This window comes from Dermacentor albipictus, chromosome 10, assembly GCF_038994185.2.
Source record: "Dermacentor albipictus isolate Rhodes 1998 colony chromosome 10, USDA_Dalb.pri_finalv2, whole genome shotgun sequence".
Taxonomy (NCBI): domain Eukaryota; kingdom Metazoa; phylum Arthropoda; class Arachnida; order Ixodida; family Ixodidae; genus Dermacentor; species Dermacentor albipictus.
This window is the reverse complement of record NC_091830.1, coordinates 35,428,379-35,447,691: the sequence shown is the minus strand read 5'-3', so window position 1 is coordinate 35,447,691 and position 19,313 is coordinate 35,428,379. Positions and strand designations below refer to the sequence as shown.

Sequence of the window (19,313 nt, the reverse complement as noted above, 5' to 3'; positions counted from 1 at the left end):
GTATTTAGATAGGAGCACTCGAGCTGAAGCTTCCTCTTAAGGGACAATAAATAAAGGAACACAAAAAATATGAAAGGGGACAATGGCACGAGTACCACCCGAAGGCTTTGGGATCCTGGCAAAACCAGGTAACAAAGAAACGCCTGATTTTGCTCTCTCCGGCGATCATGTTTCGGATCATTGCTTTTGGATCTCGTTTGCCGTCCGCGGGCAATTGTTAGAAGCTTGGTGTTTCGAAAGTACATCTGATCGGGTATCCAGAAATGATGCAGTTCTTTTCTGGGGCTTCTGGGTCCTTGTTTCGAAAGGAAACATCGTTTCCCGTTCTTCTTTTGACCTCAGCAGCTACCGCACTTGTTAAAAACTTGCCAGTCATTTTGGTCGTGATCAAACTCTCACAGCATCCTATTCTTTTGCTTTGGTTTGAACGCTCAAGCATTGTTGAGCAACATGAAAGAAAAACGTCGTGGCAGCATGCAGGATTCTAAACCTTTGTAAGGTGTGTTCTATGGCTTCGTAGTAAAGGGAAACAAAGGTGGCTGTCTGTGATGTCAAATACGTTAGCTACCACTTCCGAAACACGCTTGACCGTGACTCGCCACCTACAGTTGAAATTTTGATAGCAAATATTAGTCAATATTACCCATAATTTCTTGTATGACAGGTAACAGTATAAACGCAGGTACGTGGCTGTATGAAATATGCAACAATAAGTGAGTCCCGTCTACTTTTACAAGGCAGGAGCAGTACTTCTATAAATTTGCATTTTCCGAACGAAGGATTACATGTAACATACAACATCTACGGCTGACACTGGTATAGCTCATAATACCTGAGAGATACCAATAGAGAAACCGCGAAAGCAGTGACTCTCCTACCACAGCCAATGCGTCCCCTCAGAAATACGCCCATCTGAACACCTTGCAGCCGGTAGTTGTCCAACGCGCGTGCAGCAGGCCTCGCAGATGGCAACACACGACGCAGGGCAACATACTTCAGCACTTGCGTGAACGGGGTTCATTCAGCGCCAGGTGACCCTGCCTCGCGACAGTAACCTTCACGATTGGCAATCAAGGACATCGTGAACATTAAACGCACACGCTACTGAAAGCCGCTAGGTGAGTCACACCAACGAGCTACTGCTCGAAGTTTTCAGAGGGGGCCTACAGACCCCCGACCAATTTTCGTTCCTGGTCATCTCCAAAGACGTTATGTAGGTTAACGACTTACGGCTTGGAAAGGGCGCTTCTAAAGAGGCAACTGAAATCCGCGCACTTCCATGACGGCTAAATGATACGCACATTCGTCAGAGATCTACGCAATTTTCGATGCACTTGAATCAATAAATAAAGATTGCCTACAGATTTTCTTTTATGTGCACACAATTTCGTTTTTTATTTCGTTGGCTTCATTGTCAGTTGGCTTCAAATGACTGGTGTTAAAATTTAGCCTTCTTGTTCTCTGGACATTTCCGGCAGTAGTCACCTCAGTAGCAGCAGTTCTTGAATAGTATTTAGAGATATTAATCAAGCTTTAGGCGCTACATTAATATGCATTTATTCCTACACAAACTGCTGTCTCCTAAGACAGAATGCTGAAGTTAGAGCAGTCCCTATATCGTTAGTATTTAGGGGTACATGGCCGCGTACTGTAAAAATTTAGCATCGTAATATCTAGAACGACTGAAATTGGGCTATTCTTTCGGAGGTCATTTTTTTCGTTAATCCGGGAGCTCATTTGGAAGTCAAGCGAAGGTTATGTTCCTCTTTCTGGTCTGCTTCCATCAGGCTAATACTGGAGACCATTTGCGACAATGTTCACTGATGCAGAATCCGTGTATTTGCGAAAGTAGTACTTGTACATTCACTTTTATTCGTTCGATACTGGGATGTTCATAGTAAAGAAAAAAACAACGGATGGAAACGAAGCGTAGGGATTAATGAAAAAGAAATAAGTGATGGAGGCGAGTATTAAGGAAACGTCATTATTTCTTTTCCCATCGTCATCAACCATGTACCGAAAGCACACGTGGAGTGAATAGAATTTTACTGTAGGTATGTTTTCGCGTATTACGTCTCAAGGATCAGATTTATCATGTCATCGGAGAACACGTAAGCTTCTTTTAATGGGCAATGGCGCTCTCTACGTAAATCATTAGGTCTAAGTGCATACGCATGCAATAGTTGATATATTTGCTGTGACCTTAGACACAGACATGACGTCATTTAAAGGGCGTCGCTGTCGCCGACCAACTGTACAGAGTCGTAAATAATGCCTTATTATGCGAAGCATATTAACGTAGGTTTCGGGCCTTCGCGCGACTCCCGGCGGTGGCCACCATTGACCCTGAAGTGGGGTCACGTGACATGACGTCACATGATGACGCCACACAGGCTGCAGATGGGGCCTCATATCGCGCCGTCGGTCGCCTCCCGGCGGTGGCCATCATTGACCTTCAAGTGACCTTCAAGTAGGTCGCGTGACATGACGTCACGTGATGACGTCACACCGGCTGCAGATGGGGCCTCATATCGCGCCGTCGGTCGCCTCCCGGCAGTGGCCGCCATTGACCCTGAAGTGAGATCACATGATGTTACGTCACGTGATGACGTCACACCGGCTGCAGAGGGGGCCTCATATCGCGCCGTCGGACGTCACCCGGCGGAGGCCTCCACGCTTCGGTTCGCGCCGTCTCGCGCGACGCGGCGGCGGCGGCGCCACCATCGCTGCATCACGTGATATGTGACGTCACGCCAGGGATGAAGCGGCGCGCGCCCGCCGTTGCGTCAGTCTCTGTGCCCGCAACCGCGCCAGCGTCTTTGCGCTGGGCGTGTATGCGGTCAAGATGCCTCCAAACGCTAAGGATACGCTAAGGTTAAGCCTCTAATTTTTTTATTTCACCACACTGAAGCAGTCGGTGAAAGTGGCAAATAGTATCGATCGATCCAACATATGTGACCTGTAGCTATCGGTATTCACATTCTGCAGCAATATTATAGAAAACACTGAAAATCGTTCAATGCGTACTTCATGCCCTCGCGGAGGTCATGCATGCATGCTTGTGTGTGTGTGTATGTATGTATGTATGTATGTATGTATGTATGTATGTATGTATGTATGTATGTATGTATGTATGTATGTATGTATGTATGTATGTATGTATGTATGTATGTATGTATGTATGTATGTATGTATGTATGTATGTATGTATGTATGTATGTATGTATGTATGTATGTATGTATGTATGTATGTATGTATGTATGTATGTATGTATGTATGTAACCATTTCCACGTCTACGTAGGCCACTGCATTGTCCATGGTCGAATGAGTAGCGCATCGGGCTGCCCATTCGCCTGAGGGAACAGGGATCAAAATCATGCGCCGGACAACTTGGGTCCTTAACTACGTAGCAGTGTGTACGTATATGCCACTCTTCAACGAACCTCTCTAACGCTGACATGGTTCACTGCAAATGCTGTCCGCTGTCCAATTGAACTCTCTGACTCCGACTTGTGGCACTGGGTATGTGGCACTCGGTTTCTGCCGGCCTTCAATGAACCTCTCTGATACCAACCTAAGTCACTACGTATGTGCCAGTAGGTGGGTGCCACTCTTCCAAGAACCTCTTCGACACCAACTTAGGTAGTTAGCTACCTGCCACTAGGAATGGGCCACACTACAATGACAAAAACATCATTTAAACTTCTCGGATGCTTATCGGAATCGAACCCACCCGACAAGGTTTCCTCAAGCTCAACAATCTAACGGCCAATCAGGCTGCGCTTCACAAAGGCACCTGGTATATGCCCCTTTGATATGAACGTTCTTCACACCAACGCTTTGGCGAGCTGCGCCATTAATGCATCGGGTCTGTGCCACTCTTCGATGAACCTCTCGCCAAATTGGGTCACTGAATGTGAAGCACTGGGTCTGCGGTGAGCGAGGGACCAATTCTTAGCATTCGAACGCACTGGCGTGCCACGCTTCTCGTCTCGGAGGCCACGAACGGATTTCTCAGCAGTGCCACTAGATGGCACAGCGTGTCCAACGAGAAGCACGGGAGAAGAGCTGTGCTGCCACATTACGCGTGTCTCAGCGTTCGAATGCACCGGCGTGCATGCATCTCGGAGGGCACGTGCCGGCTTCGCGGTGGCAGCGATAGATGGCGCCAAATTTTCGCAAGGAAGCGCCAAAGAGGAGTCTCGCTGCAGTACACATATCATACATTCTCGTTTCGACGTTGGTATTACGTGTTGTCGCTATTTAATTCAATGCTTAGCGCCTTACCGTCGGCAGTCGTCATGATGTGGGTTCTGCAAAATGTCTTCCTCTAAACACGAGTGTTCAGAAACATGGTGGGAAGCTGATTACAGGTGAGTAAGGCAAAGGCAGATGTGTAGATGGAAGGCTAAACCTCAGCTGCTCCTGCATAAATGCATGGGTCAAAAGAAGCTGTTTTTCTTGCTGTCCACTGGGGCAAAATTGGTTATCTTTGCTGAATTTTAAAGAACAGCGTTAAAGCCATGAACTACCTGAAGTAGATTTATTTTTCTAAAGAATCATTTTTACAAATGTTGCTTGATATCGCAAAAATATAAGAAAACTTATGCGTGAAGTTTACAGCTCTCTCACCAAGCATTAAAAATCTACATGACCTTTCTGTAGACTACACCTATAGAGATTTATGAAGCAGACAATGTTGAAGTATTATGCACCGCCTCTAAATGTCTGCCAAACTTGTGAATACGTATGGTAGCACGCTCGTAAACCTTGTAGCAATTTCACGTAAGCGGAATTATTGCATTGCATTTGTCCTCTTCGAGTGCTTCAACAGATGTAGTGCACAGAGCTTCAACATCTGGCCCTGATACTGAGCTATAATTCTGCATGTTATGCCTAACGTGAATAGACTGCAGGGGAACAGCAGTGCGAACAAGATAAGCGGTGTAGCCAATATAATAATATTTGGGGTTTTACGTGCCAAAACCACTTTCTGATTATGAGGCACGCCGTAGTGGAGGACTCCGGAAATTTTGACCACCTGGGGTTCTTTAACGTGCACCTAAATCTAAGCACACGGGTGTTTTCGCATTTCGCCCCCATCGAAATGCGGCCGCCGTGGCCGGGATTCGATCCCGCGACCTCGTGCTCAGCAGCCCAACACCATAGCCACTGAGCAACCACGGCGGGTGGTGTAGCCAATATTCCAGTTGATATTAAAATGAAGAAATTGAGTTGTGCGGGCTGTGCAATGCGTAGGTCGGATAAACCGGTGGCCTACTGCCATGTCACAATCTGTGCCCCAAGCAACGGAAGTGCAGTCGAGGACGGCAAAGAATTAGGTGGTATGAAGAAATCGGGAAGCTTGTAGGCTTAAGATAAGGTCAGGCGGCGCAATACAGGCGTAATGAGGAGATGACTGGGAGACGTGTTCGTCCTGCAGGGGACGAAAATAGGCCGATAGGCTAATGGTGATGAATTTGTGAACTTGGTTCTTCATTTCTTCTGTTGAAAGTTGTGAATTTGCGGCAATTGTTGCAGAAACGTGATGCTGCACTTCGAAATTCTGCTTCCACCTCGGGCCTCTCTCAGGACACTGTTTCGTACAAAAAACGTCTCTCTCTCTCTCTCTCTTCTAAGAGCAAATAGTATATGTCATTCCAATCGGCTGAATGGTTACCTATTGATAGCATTCTTCATTTCATGTTTGTCGGAACAGGCAAGTCGGTGTAGGCGCCCAAGTAAACATTCTTCCTAAACATGATATCTGAGTCAGAATCTAGGCAGTCATACAAACAGGTAACTTAGAGCGCATTAGACAAAGCACGACAGCATAAAGGAGGCACACCGGACCCGCCATGTTGGCTTTGCGGCTATAGTGTTGTACTGCTAAGCAAGAGGTCGCGGGATCAAATCCCGGCTGCGGCAGCCAGATTTTGATGGGGGCAAAATGCAAGAATGCCCGTGCTTTGGGGGCACATCAAAGGTCCCCAGGCGGTCAAAATTAATTGGGAGTCCATCACCACAGCGGGCCTCATAATCAGGTTGTGGTTTCTGCGTGTTAAATCTCAGAATTAAAAAAAAAATCACAAGGCACACCGGGTGCTGTTATACGGTGTCCTTTTTATTGTGGCCGTGCCTTTCTAATGCGCTGTGATTTACTACTTGTGCAAGGCCAACACGGCCCAAATTTCCATTTTAAATTAAGCATAAATATAGATAAACTTCCAAGCGCTAACAAAGCAAAACATTTTAATAGTTCTATAACACCTAATGTAGGACGCAATGCAAACGGATTATTCAGGCGGGCGGGCGTCTCAACATGTCTAGGAGTAATTGGGTGCCCACGCCCAAAATGAAGTGTATAGAGCGCATAGAGCGAGCCCTTAGTTATAATTTATTACTTAACTACAATTGGTTTTCGACCGGTCAGGCGTATGTAAACATGCCAGGCTTACGAAATTTATATAGGCACATCGGAGACTAAATAAATTTTTGATACTGCTGAGGCGGTGTGTTTGACTTCTACCAACAACTTGGCTTTCAATTTATTTTAATTTGTTGTGTTTCTAATAGTTTTGCACCTTCAGTTAAAGAACCTAATGTCACCTACGCTGGCCTGGGCTTCATTGTATCTTGGGCGCATGTTAATTATTCAATCAATTTGCATTTTGTGTATATGAGAAATACAGAAAGAGGGACCTGTAAAGGAAAGCTACCTAGACAACTGAATGATATTACAGCCATTTAATAATTTCACAGATACAAGAGTACAGCGTTCTTCGCAAACAATATCGTTTAAACCGATTTCCAAGGCGCGTAAGAATCTAGTATTTCCTTTCTTTCCCGTTTTCTTCTTGCCATGTATTCAATTAAGGGCCAGCTTCTTCCCTGTTTACTTTCCTAAATTCATTGCTTACATCATATCATAGCCGGTAACAGAAAATAAAATAAAGGTGTTTTATTAATATTAGCTTCAACTGCAGTTTTCTGTCGTGAGTCCTTAGGGTTCGCGCTTTTTTGGTTCTTTACTCTGAACATCCCTGAACTGAGCGAAATAAAATGAATGAGTATGTACAGCCTTGTCAGTGCATGATTTCTGGATCAACGAACGTCGGGGCCGATGATTTGACATTCCATCCAAGCATTATGTTCGAGCAAACAGAAACAAAGAAGGAGCACACAACTTTTACAGCGAAGCTGTTAGCTTCTCGTTGGTAGACATTTTTCGTGTCGTCGTCCGTAGGGGGAAATATGGGCCGATCCCGGAAGTAGTGCAATACCGGCCCGAACCGCGGCGGAAGTGAAGCCGGCTTCAAGAACTCCGCAAAGTGAAGTGAAAAGTACATACGCTCTTTGGAATCACGCATACAACATACAGAACAGCATTAACTTCAATAAACAAGCACAAAACAAGCATTCGAGCCACATAATTGATGATAAGGTGATCTTGAATTTTTCACAACAAAATTCTTTGCGGTCCACTACCGTGAATGCCAACCAGCTACAAAATTAAATGTATTCCAACTTTAGCGTCGTCTGAACTCAAACTGAAGCGCACGCTGGGGTGAAAGCTGATGAATGTAGTAATAGCTTCCTTGATATCTGTAACCATATCTGGTGAAATCAGGAAACTCAAGAGGATCAATTTTAGTACCAACCATATGAAGGAAACCAGCAGGGAAGCTAAGTCATGAATGAAATTAAATATTTTTATGAATATTTAAACATAACGGTGCCTGAGAGTAAATTTTATGATAAGCTTTACATTCTTAGTAATGTCAGATGAAAATTAGAGAGGAATAAAAGACAACTTGCCCTCCGTGGACCCGAACCCGCAACCTCTGCGTTACGCGCGTCATTTTCCGATAAATTGCCATGGACTACAAATATCCCCCCACCCATTTTTACCTGGTAAGCGTGTAAGTATATTAAAGCTACCCTACATGCAAGGTGATGCGTGAATACCTGCCTACCTGGACGTGTTAGGCAGTGCCACGTGCAGACAAGCCGCACGGGGAGCATCCGCCCTCAGGTTTAAACTTCCCCTGGCGTCTAGTATAGTCTTTGAAGTAGCTGCTCAAAACAAACAACTTATACCAATAATTAAGACAAAACGTACCTAATGCTTTGCCATCTCCGTGAGATAAGAGTAAGCGGTTAATGTATTTTACCATTTAGTTCATGCTGTTAACGCGAAGAGCGAGTAACAGGGGCAAATTTGGACAGTAGCGGGGCGTCTGCGCTGTATGGATGCTGTCATCTTGACACGTAATCACGATTAAGTTAGCTATAATTGTTACTGGCGGCAGTGACCACAGCAATTAGCGGTATACGATGGGCATGCGCAAAGGTACTAACGAATCACGTGTCATTGTAATTTGCTATGCTCGAGGTAAAATTAAATTCTATAATTCTGCAAATACTCAGACAGTGACGCCCGGGACGATATGTTCCTCCACGCAGAAGTATCACCTGTTTACGTCTCGTACCTTCGGCAGTGCTGCAAGTTACGTATGAGATGGAGTACTGAAAACGCGCGTGAAGTGTTACAGTAAATTGCTGCTATGTGACTTGCCAAGCGCACCGAGCGTCTCAAGCGCTAGCTTGAACGAGTTTATTCCGGCTTTTTAGGCATGCGTCCGTGATCTAGTAGCTAAGTATCGAGTTTCTCCGCTAGCTGTGGGGCAGCGTTGTTAACCGCGCACTGGACGTCGTTAATTATTTCATTTAGTTCTGCTGAAACTTCTGTCGTTTAGTGTCCCATTTAGGCTTTAAATATGCGCACCTCGAAGCCGCCAGAAGAGCCACAAAAAACTCACTGCCCTTCAACACTGGGCAGAAGGATGACTAGCGAAGCTGCGTATGCGGGCCAATTAATGGCGAACACCACCTCCATCATGGGTAGGCTCGGCCTCGCACTATCTTCGGGATCGGCCCACGTACGGGGAGCGCTGAGCGCCTACTTCACCTCCGCCGCTGACCGGCCCGGCATTGCGCTATCTTTGGCATCGGCCCAGGTATCGGGAGTACTTAACGCCTGCTTCACCTCCGCTGTGGGTCCGCCCGGCATTGCACTATATAAAGGATCGGCCCAAGAATGGGGAGTTTTGTGTCTACACACGAACACGATCCTAGGGTAACTAGCTTTTAAGAGCTTCGCGGTAAAAGGTGACCGTTTAAATATGTGAGCTTATCGTTTTCTGTTCATTCTTTGCACTTAATGTCCTTGAAGTGTTGCTTCATACACTGCAGTCATCGTCGACGACTGCTAACCCTTCAATCATGTCGAAAGCTCATAACTGTTATCGCGTACATAAAAAGGTAAGATAAAAGATTAGCATTAGACTTTCCATTACGAGGAACTGATCGATACGTAATGTTGTATTCAGGAAAGATAAAACTAACGATGACAACGCACCGAAAATAGCAAAAGAAGGCTCTTCAGTTAAGGAATAATAAAGAGAATAAGCCTTATGACCTCCAGTTTTCAATTAATTCCACGTGAAATTGTGGTGGACAAAACTGCATGACGACATCTCCGTGTCCGATGAAACTCCTGACGAGAAACGGATGTGCTTCTCGTGCAATCAAAACTAGGAGACACGGACTTTACAAACAGATTAATAATGGTCCAGTTGTACGACGGAAATGAAACCGTCACTTTCATTTTATCGTCAAGTTTTACTGAGCAGTATTTCTATTTGTTAAAGGATCAACGTTGAAGCGGAGTAACGAACTTTCAATAAATGCACGCAAGCGCAGCAGTGCAAGAATGAACGAATGAATCCACCTGCTTGCTACCGGCCTTTTATCAGCAAGCTATCAGTTCTCAATGCCGCTCTCCTTATTGGGACAGAAAGGTAATATGAAAAATATATTGTCTTCAAATGTACAATACCCTTCACCTGCAAAGGAAAGGTTTAATTATTACTGCAAATCGGTTTTGCCAAAAACCACAAGGTGGAGGTGAGTTCATGAAGGGAAATTTTCATGCACCAAGCTGTCACAAGTAGGTGTAGAGAAAATTCAAACTGGTTGCTTATTAAGAAAGCTTCGCTGTTGAAGAAAAATGAATCCCCGTTTCGGGATCTCAACAATATTCAAACTAATATAACTTGAGCGCAGCGCCTACCTCATTAAAAAAAGTACACCATATGACCCGTTAGGTTTACTTGTATTAGAGAACAAAAAGTGCTTTCGAGGCCTTCATGCCAAACTTAGCTGTACGTTTTTACGAATCTGTTTCAGCTGCGAATGTTTTCTAACGTATACCAGATGGTTACAAAACTGGTGTCACTTGTATAATTGCGCTACTTATGCAGTAGTGGAAAATATTTTGTAGGTGAATGGAAACAACTTTATTTTAAATGCGGTAAAGTTTAACGACGCGGGCTCCGGTCTCCCATGAGGGGACTTCCGAGACTTTGGCTCGTGGCCGCCTCTCGGGCCTGCTGGACTGACAACTCTTCCGTCTTGAGGTTGGAGCTGCGCAGAACAGCGGCCCACTTCAACACAAAGAGCCTCCGGAGCTACCGCCATCTTAGCTGATGTAACAGGACACTTCCACAACATATGCCAGAGCGTCGCTCTAGTTGCATGGCATAAATTGCAAAGATCAGCCGTGTATTGCGCCGCAATCCCACCGAACTGGGAAAGGTTTGTGTCTGCAGCTGTCGGTTGGTGACGTTGTTGTACCTGAATAAACGTTCTCGCGTGTTTCGAACCAGGAGTTCCGAACTCGAAGAGGGGGTCTCCGATTCTGCGCGGCGAGTCAGTTCTCGCGCAAAGTGGTGTGCTACCTCATTCAATTTAGGGGGGCTCTCGTCGGTACGGTTGGCGACGTGCGCTGGGAACGACATGATCGCGATACTATCGAAGTGCTGTCGACCGGCTTTCCTTAGGATCTGGAGAGCTTCTGAGGAAATGTGCCCCCGCACATTGTTACGAACTTCAGATGGTGAGTCGCTAAGAACTACCTTGTAGGGGGTGGGTAAGGGCAAGCGCAATCGCAACCCCTTCCGCTGTTTCTGGGTATTCCGTGCTAACACTACGTGTGCGCAAGCCGGGAGTTAACGTCTACGATACCGCTGTGAACCGGGTTTATCGTGCGTATTCTGTCGATTATACGAAGCGCCTAGTCCTCTTCCCACCAAAGCAGTGCAGCAGTGCCTTGGCACGGGCTTGGCGTCGGCGCCCGTTATATTCGGGGTGCATGTATCGATGAATAGGGGCGAAGATCAGCGTGGTGCTGAGGTCGAGTGGAATGGCCTGTTTCTGACCGTGCTAGACGTGGTTATTGAAGCCGAGTTTTGGAGGATGTACTCACCCGTGGCTGTCAGGGACATGCGTTTGGTTTCCGAGGCTCTCTGCGCATCCCCGATTTCCTCAAGCGTGTTGTATGTCCCCAGCTGTAACAGACGACCAGTGCTTGTGGGATACGGCAGGCCAAGTACCATAACATTTTACGGTACTTTGCACTTTGGGTGGTCTAATGAGCTGAATTCCTCAGAAAGATAGTGCTGGTTTGCACTGCACCGATAGCCTCGGACAAGAGATTTTTAACGCCGACTGTAATATTATCCGCACAACGTAGCCCGCTCATTCTATTAAGAACTTGGGTCTTACACAAATGGGTCAAAGTAAAGAAGCCGTGTAGATCAGTTACTTTGTCGGAAAGTACTCTCGCGCTAATTAGAGAAGGGCAAACAATAATTGTTTAGGTTAGCTGAGCGATAGGCTTGACATGTTACTGCACGTTCAGAACATAATAAGGCTTCAGTGACAGGAGAAAAAAGAAAAGGAATGCCCATGCAAAAACACGCACTTGCACACAAACTCAAAAATGTAGGCAACAATGAGCACTGTGAAAGAAACAAATTGAGACCGTAGAGCTCTACGAAACCAGAATTAAAGAAAAATGTTATTCACCTCTCACCGCCATGCGTCACGATGGATATTGCTTGATAGAGTCGGAAAAACAACAGCTGACCGTTTATAAACGTAGATAATTAGGTTTGTACAGAAAGCCAGTATATCATACATTTTTGTTCACAACTGCATACGAGAATGCGTCAGGTTCAGCGCTGGTGGTATGGACAGTTATAGTTGTCCAACTTGGCTTTTATGCGCGCTGCTTTATGACCGATAACAATGGGGAAACACTAGCAGTAAATGTACATGGTTTTCCCACTATACACAGTGGGAGCGCAAATGCTGAGCTCTAGCCTGCAGAACACTGCTTGTACCAGAATTTGATTACGTCACCTGAGATTCATGCAACCAACTGAAATCTTACAATGACGCAATTACTCATTGAATTCGTGAATGCGAATGTAAAGTCCCGGCTAGAGATTCATGAGGTTCAAATCAAAATAAAAAAAGTCAATGTGAATCTTGGATCTACTTTTTTGGAGTGTGAGGACTAGAAAAGACGTGATCATGGTCTTTCACAGGCAGGATTCTCATAGTAAACCTGCACGATTACCCTGTCATGTTCTAATAGCTCTTTTTCTTTCCGTAGATCTGCTGGCTTCTTTCTCTTATTAGAAATCATCGTAATCATCATCATTATCAACAACAACATAAACAACAACAACTCTAGTATTTTGGGCTCTTCAGTGTGTCTCGCTGGCCAGCAAACACATTGAGCACCTAGTTGAATAAGCATCCCTAATAGTACACATATCTCTCCAGGACACAGTCATATACGTGCTCAAGAAGGAATAAAAGGTTCTTGACACACAGAGTGCTACTGCACACAAAAATAAATAAACATGACGTGCATTAACATATACAACTAGCTACCATCCATAAACTGATTTGTGTGTGTATGGCAAGACATCGTCAAAATCCTCGCTATCAGTGTGTTCGAATAGCAAAATGTTTGACTAGTATTGAATAACCATGATTGAGAAAAACGACTTCGCACATAAAATCTAATGTAGCATAATTTGTCACTACTAGAGAAAGTGAAATACAAACGTCCCATGGAATCCATTTGTTGCAAAAAAATATCGTGCCACGTCAATACATCTTGTAATTTCCCCGGCGACAATTTGTTAATGGGACTACGTTCCATAAATCGATTAGTGAAAAACTTGTTACAGAAACTTTGTTAAACATTTGATCACACACTTCGATTTCTCATACCAGTAATGCACATCTCTTGGAGTTATGATCCTCGAGGAATAGAACTGTGCTACCTGCCACATTTGTGTTTCAAAAGTACCGCTAACTGCACAAACATGGCTATAGCGATAGCTGTAGTGCTGGAAAATATTAGCATGATTTAGATAGCAGCACTCTATCGTATAGTCATAACTAACAAATAACCATGAATCATATGCACATAAAGGTAACAATGCTCATGTCTGCCTCCTTCATAGGTAAGTTGCTGGCAAAAACTCGAGACCTTAGACATGTTTATTTATTCTCGCATAGCTGGCCATGAAGCATAATGAGTCATACCGATGTTAATAGCTCATTATTGAATGATAGCGCCTCTTTATGCTTTGGCAATAGGGTTGCTGGAGTAAAGCATAATGACCTACCACGTATTTTCTTTCTTTAAACAGGTCCGTAAACGTTTAGCTTTGCCACGCAAGCATTATAAAGAGCAATGTTTGTTACAATCGATGAGCGGTAGTTGTGGTAGAGATTCCAGGACCTACTCATTAAGCGGAATGCACGCTTTTGCCCAAGAAATAGGTACGGGATTCCATTTTCGATAGCAAATACGCACAGGCATGTCGCAGCCATCAATGTGTGCTTCTAAGCATCATGTATTTTGATGCTCGGAGGCTGTGACCTTGGTCCCAGTACTCCAATTTTATTCACGCATTGTGCTGATCAGGACTGGCTGGTACATCATTGAGAAGGGAACAAATAGCGCTTGGACGGAATGAAGTCTCTCCTCCTGACTTCGTCCCGTCCAAGCACTGTTTGTTCCCATCCCACTTTATTATATATTATTGAGAGAATTAAACTTATTCAAAAATTGCTTTTGCCCATTTGGATTAACGGTTTCTTTCAGTGTTGAATGCAATGAGGAATTGAACAAGAAAGGCTGCTCTCTGCCTATAATTCCGGCAAATTTATACAAATCAGTTACCTTGAGCAATTTACCGGGCCGTGCAAGAAAAAAAATGCCAGTGACATGTGAGTAGCACAAAACTACATTCTAAACAAGTACGGGTTACTTAGAAAAGAAGTTTAGTGGACGTAGGCTTCTGGTTCAAACTTAACCGGGACGAACTTTGCTTGAACTGTAAAGCTTTTTCCAAAAATCTGGCGTACAGTCGCGTAGCAGATTAGAGTTCTTTCTCTTTTATAAGACTCTTGATTTCCGTGGAAGTGGTTTGCCGATCTGAAGAGAGACATTGAAGCATGGAAAGAGCCCTGTGTAAAGGAAATAGATTGCAAAAGGATGGATGGTTTTTTACCGCTCTAAGATTTTATTGTAATGCATTGCTAACTAACCCACCTAACCATCGGGTTTACCGAATTCGAGGTAACGAGTCAGTTTGGTCTAGGTAATATTAGGAGACAGCGCTAACACTTCTAAAAGCCAGCGAAAGCACGCACCCCCTCCCCCCCTCCCCACCTACCCACACACATGGAGCTTTCTTAAGGGCCGCAGAGGATTTTATTGTAGACAGTTACAAAAGCAATGCAAAGAGATAAAGAAAGAGAGGCAAAGAAAGGGCAACACTATTTCCATTTTTAAGCAGAGTTAGGCTTACTCTAAACGTACAATACGAATTTTTTTTGCTGCGTATTGTAACTTCAAACAAAGTTGAAGGAAAGCGCACATTAATATGTTGACAAAGCATTCCTGACTTACTCGGTTGCTGCCCTTGCTTGCTTGCTGCCCTTGTAGCCTGTTTGTCCCGTGTTGTATGTTTCTATAGAAAAATACGACGGCATTTGTGAGATGCAGCCACGCCAAGTTTTTTTGCCTTAGAAAGCACATGTTTTTTTTTAGCTGTCACCATAGCAAATGCGGCTTCTTGTATACTGCGACTGCAAAGAAAGTTCAATGAACGTACAAATGAATATATTTGCAAAGCATTCCAAACATACTTGGTAAAACGCTTTGATGCTGGCTGCTCTTTTAGCCTCTTTATCCCGTGTTGTATGTTTCTGCAGAAAAATACGGCGGCGTTTGTGAGATGCAGTCACGCCAAGTCTTTAGCCTTAGAAAGAAAGTGTTTTTTCTTTCTGTTAGCTGTCAGCAGAGGAAATGCGGCTTCCTGAGAATTTAGGGCAGCGGTCTTCAAAGATTGGGAGGGCCTGCTCACCAGCAGCGAGCTCACCGCCCAAAGGGCGATCGTGCAGCACGCGTGCGAAGTGGCCAGGCTCAGTGGAGCCCTGGAATAGGGGCACACCCATGCTGAGAAGCCAGGCAGCAAGCGCAAGACGGCTCACCGCTAACCTCCTTGATAGAACCAATAAAGTTTTTCTCTCTCTCTCTCAAAGATTTTTGGGTTATTTTTTTGTTTCTTTTTTTTCAAGTCCATGTAAGCCTTGCATCGTGTCCTTATAAACTACATAAGCCTGGATGTAGGTTTAATGGGACTCGCCGGTGGACAGACTTGCGGCAATGGACTTTGTTGAACTAAACCCAATAACCCACTTTCCAAAACGATTCCGAGGAAAACTTCCACGGAGCCAGGCGGCTTGTTTCTTCTTACGCGCGAAAAACTTCTTTTCTGAACTCACTTATTTATGACTTTGATATTCTTGCAGATAGAATATGTTGGTATAAGTGGATATTAGCAACCGAGAAAACTTTAGAAATTATTGTTACTGCTTACCGAAAATAGTAATGATTAATTAGCCAAAATACGCTAATAAACGGACGCATAACTTAAAAGTGGCGTAAACAGGCATTTTTGCTAATCCAACATGACTTCAAAACTGCTTTGCTTTAATTTCACCGTCGCAACATTCGCTCTAAACTTAGTAAATCAAGAGTTGTCAGCAAAATTTGTGTATTTAGAGCAATCGTTCGAGTGTTTTTTCGTGTTTTTAATGTCCATCTTGCCAGGCACCCTTTATTCAAACATTTCTAAGCCTAGATACAGAAATTATTGGGTACATTTTTGTCTGTGATTTGCATGGTACGCTGAGCCAGGTTCTACAAAAAATTCTTGCACGAAGTGCGCGTAATGATACACTATTTCCGAAGGGTCATGCGTTAACTGGGTACGATGCTCACAAAGCTGTACTGGAATTTTTCTCATCCATGAGACTTAAACTGCCTTTGACGCTGGTACTCTTCGCGTGACTGTGTGAGATGCTCTTTATTCCTATTGATTCTTTCTTTATTTGCCTTGTTCTCTTTTGTTATTTCTCTCCTCTGCAAAGGGAGGAAGGGGGGCGAAGGGGCATGGTATCTGTTTTAGAAGACAACTGCTAGCTCGCATTCTTTAATGTTTCTTTTGACGTTTCACGTTCTCATGATTAATAATAATAATGCAATCAGTTTTGCGCCTAATGTGAAGCAGTGACGCGAAAGCTGGCGAACGTAAAGCACAGTAAGGCTTAGAAAGGGCAAAATCGTTCGTGTGGTGTTTTTTGGACTATGCATTCGCAAGTGGGAGTGAGGATTCTACTGTCGGGAAGTAAAAGAAAAGCGAGACGTAGGAGTTTATGGAAGTTACGCCTCCCAGTGGTGAAGTGGAAATACTCGTTTTTTCTTTCCCCTCTTACCTATCCGAACTTAGCCGCCGGTCTTTACTAAATCATCCCTTGGATATTTACTGCTAGATTTGTTCGGCATTTATGAAATACATGGTGCTTTTTTTTGTAGATCATACGCATTTCTTACAAAAAAGTAATCAGTGCAGCACACGTGGTATTTTGGCAGACGAGTTCGTAGGCGTGGTAGAAATATCCACAACCATTGGCGATGTGCGCTTGCAAAGTTTTTATAAAAAAAACCTCTATGGTGCGAAAAATACACTTTCTATAGTTGGGCTACTTTTAATGGGCGTCACGTCATGCTTGAAGAGAACGACATGACGTCAGCGCCATCCATTAAACGTGAGAAGTCGAGCGCTAGCAGAAGACAAATAAAAAAGAAATAGGACAGACGGCCTTTCCATTATTGTCACAACGTGCGGAAAAGGAAAACTTATCTGAGGACCGCTTAGGCAAAGGGCACGGTGGCGTGCCATAGGATACGAAGGCGCCGATGCTAGCTCTATCTAGTAGACACAGGTTGAGAGGGTGTGGTTGAGCAGCGGCCAATCGCAGCAGCTGCTGGCGTGTCCACGTTGTCCAGGTTAAGTATACTCCACTTCTGTAGCATCGGTAGAGTGGCTGAGAGATGGAATCATCGACGGCCAATCTGTCGTGCGTGAGTTCGAATTCTCGCGGCGTAATGGGAATGTGCTTTTCATCAAATTCCCTCGCAAAATTGTTTGGGCATTTCAGGGACGCAAGGCGGCGGACTTCCCGATGACCAGTGGAGTGGGCACATAACAGCTATTGCTGGGAAAACACCTGTTGTATATCGCATGCTCTATATCCGGGAAAACGTATTTGCCCCACGTTTTTGTATTCCTTCCGGAGCAGGCGATTGGGGGGCAGATAATTCTGAAGTTGGCATCCAGGCATCGGGGTGACTAATAGAGCCGATTCTTTACACGAAGTCAAGTGTAAGTGAATGTCAGACATTGTAAGACATCCCTTCATTAAGGCAAATCCTCAATGGCCCACCTGTTTACGTTTCCATTTACGGAAGCGAAGATGTTGGGAGCCTGGCCTCACAGTTCATTGGCCCAGAAAGCAGTTCGACCGCTTTTTCGCTACCTGAGGGCAACAGACTTGAGTGCCCGACTATAGACATCCTGCACCTAAGTTCTCTCTCTTCCTCTTTCACTCCCCATTCCCCTCCTTACGTGTAGGGTAGCAAACTGGACTCAGTCTGGTTAACCTCCCTGCCTTTCCGTCTTCCCTTCTCTCTCTCTCTGTCTCTCAACAGCCCGAACAGTTAGCGCAGTGTACACGAAAATCACGCCTATTTATATCGCAACAGAGCAACTGCTTTGTAAAACTGCATACATTGCATTAGGATGGGCTCGAACACTGGTCGCCATTGTACGGAGTTTTTGTAGTAATCACAGAGGGCTGGGAGTGAGTGATTTGCATGCAAGATTGTTACGTGTATATTAGTTTTTTACCACACCACGTTCACGTTGCATCCACTGTTGAGTCGCTGACTTTTACGCAACAAATATCTCAAAGCTGCAGCCTGCGTTGCCGCGAAACAACGGACTTCCGATATGAAATATGAAGAAAATATTACTTGGAAATATCCTTGTTAACCCTGCGTATCCTCATTGTGCGGGTCGTGTACTTCAGCTCCCTCAAAGGTTAGTCTCGCTGCATTGCTGCCTTTGTCATGGATGAAAGGTCGCAGACACGTGTTATGATCAGATAAAGCAGCCTTCCGGAACCTTTTTGCAAGGCTTCATCCATCAAACAAGGCACAAGCTCAAAACGAAACAGCGAAACATAAAAAAAGACGAAAACAAGCAATCCGCAGAACCACAAGTGACGTCAGCCCGGAGAAACGTCACCCCAGCTCAACGGCCAATCGTGGTTCACCATGCGGGGACCTAGTTTGAGGCACCGCACGTCGACACAAAACAAAAAAAGTATCCTACGGGAATCGTTGTTTGGTTCGCTGTTCCACCAAGCTTACGGTTTGCTCGTCTCTCCAGGCTTGTTGTGACTCGGCGCTCATTTGCCTTTGCAAATCGCGTGCTTGATGGCCCATTGGAAAGCATAAAAGACCCAAAGGCAGCGTCGCTTCTGGACTGTGTTCCCGGAGCTGACTGGGCAGGCAGGCGGTTGTAATTAAGCGAGTGTGTAGAGCACAGACACACATGCTATTAGGCATTGTGTGTGATGAGACCCTGGGGAGAGGAGCAGGAGGAAGGGGAAAGCGCGGCAGTCAAATGGACCGTCGGCAAACAAGCCAAGCCAGCAGCCCGCTCCTGAGCTCGTCGCCTATTACTTTCGAAACAGGACAGCTCCCGTGGGGGAAACGGCAATGAGCTCTCGGTGCTCGAAGTCCAACGCGAAAACCGACGTGTAGGCACCAGACACTGATGACGTCCGCAGTAGACAAATGGAATTTTGTTTTTCGTGGGTGCTATGTAGAGCGCAAGTTAAGTGATATTTGTGCAAGCGTCCGCGAAAATTTACTGTGGGCAGTATCTTCTTTTTTTTGTTCCCTTTAATATACATGAGGTGATATTTATGCCAGAGGATGGTGTCAGCCCAGTTCTATAGTCG

General features: G+C 44.9%; 1 protein-coding gene across 26 annotated transcripts in view; it reads right to left on the bottom strand.

The window, feature by feature from the left end:
• Positions 1 to 19,313, bottom strand: part of LOC139050998 (uncharacterized) — a 458,593-nt gene that overhangs the window by 336,608 nt on the left and 102,672 nt on the right. For 9 of the 26 annotated variants that reach the window (XM_070527960.1, XM_070527964.1, XM_070527966.1 and 6 more), the window contains 2 exons: positions 14,848 to 14,908; positions 11,332 to 11,413 (listed from right to left, as the gene is read on the bottom strand). The exons of 12 other annotated variants lie outside the window; for them this stretch is intronic. The gene's annotated coding sequence lies outside the window, so the exon portion shown is untranslated. The remainder of the gene's footprint in view (positions 1 to 11,331; positions 11,414 to 14,847; positions 14,909 to 19,313) is intronic. 5 more of the 26 variants (XM_070527963.1, XM_070527959.1, XM_070527968.1 and 2 more) reach the window with 1 other exon arrangement.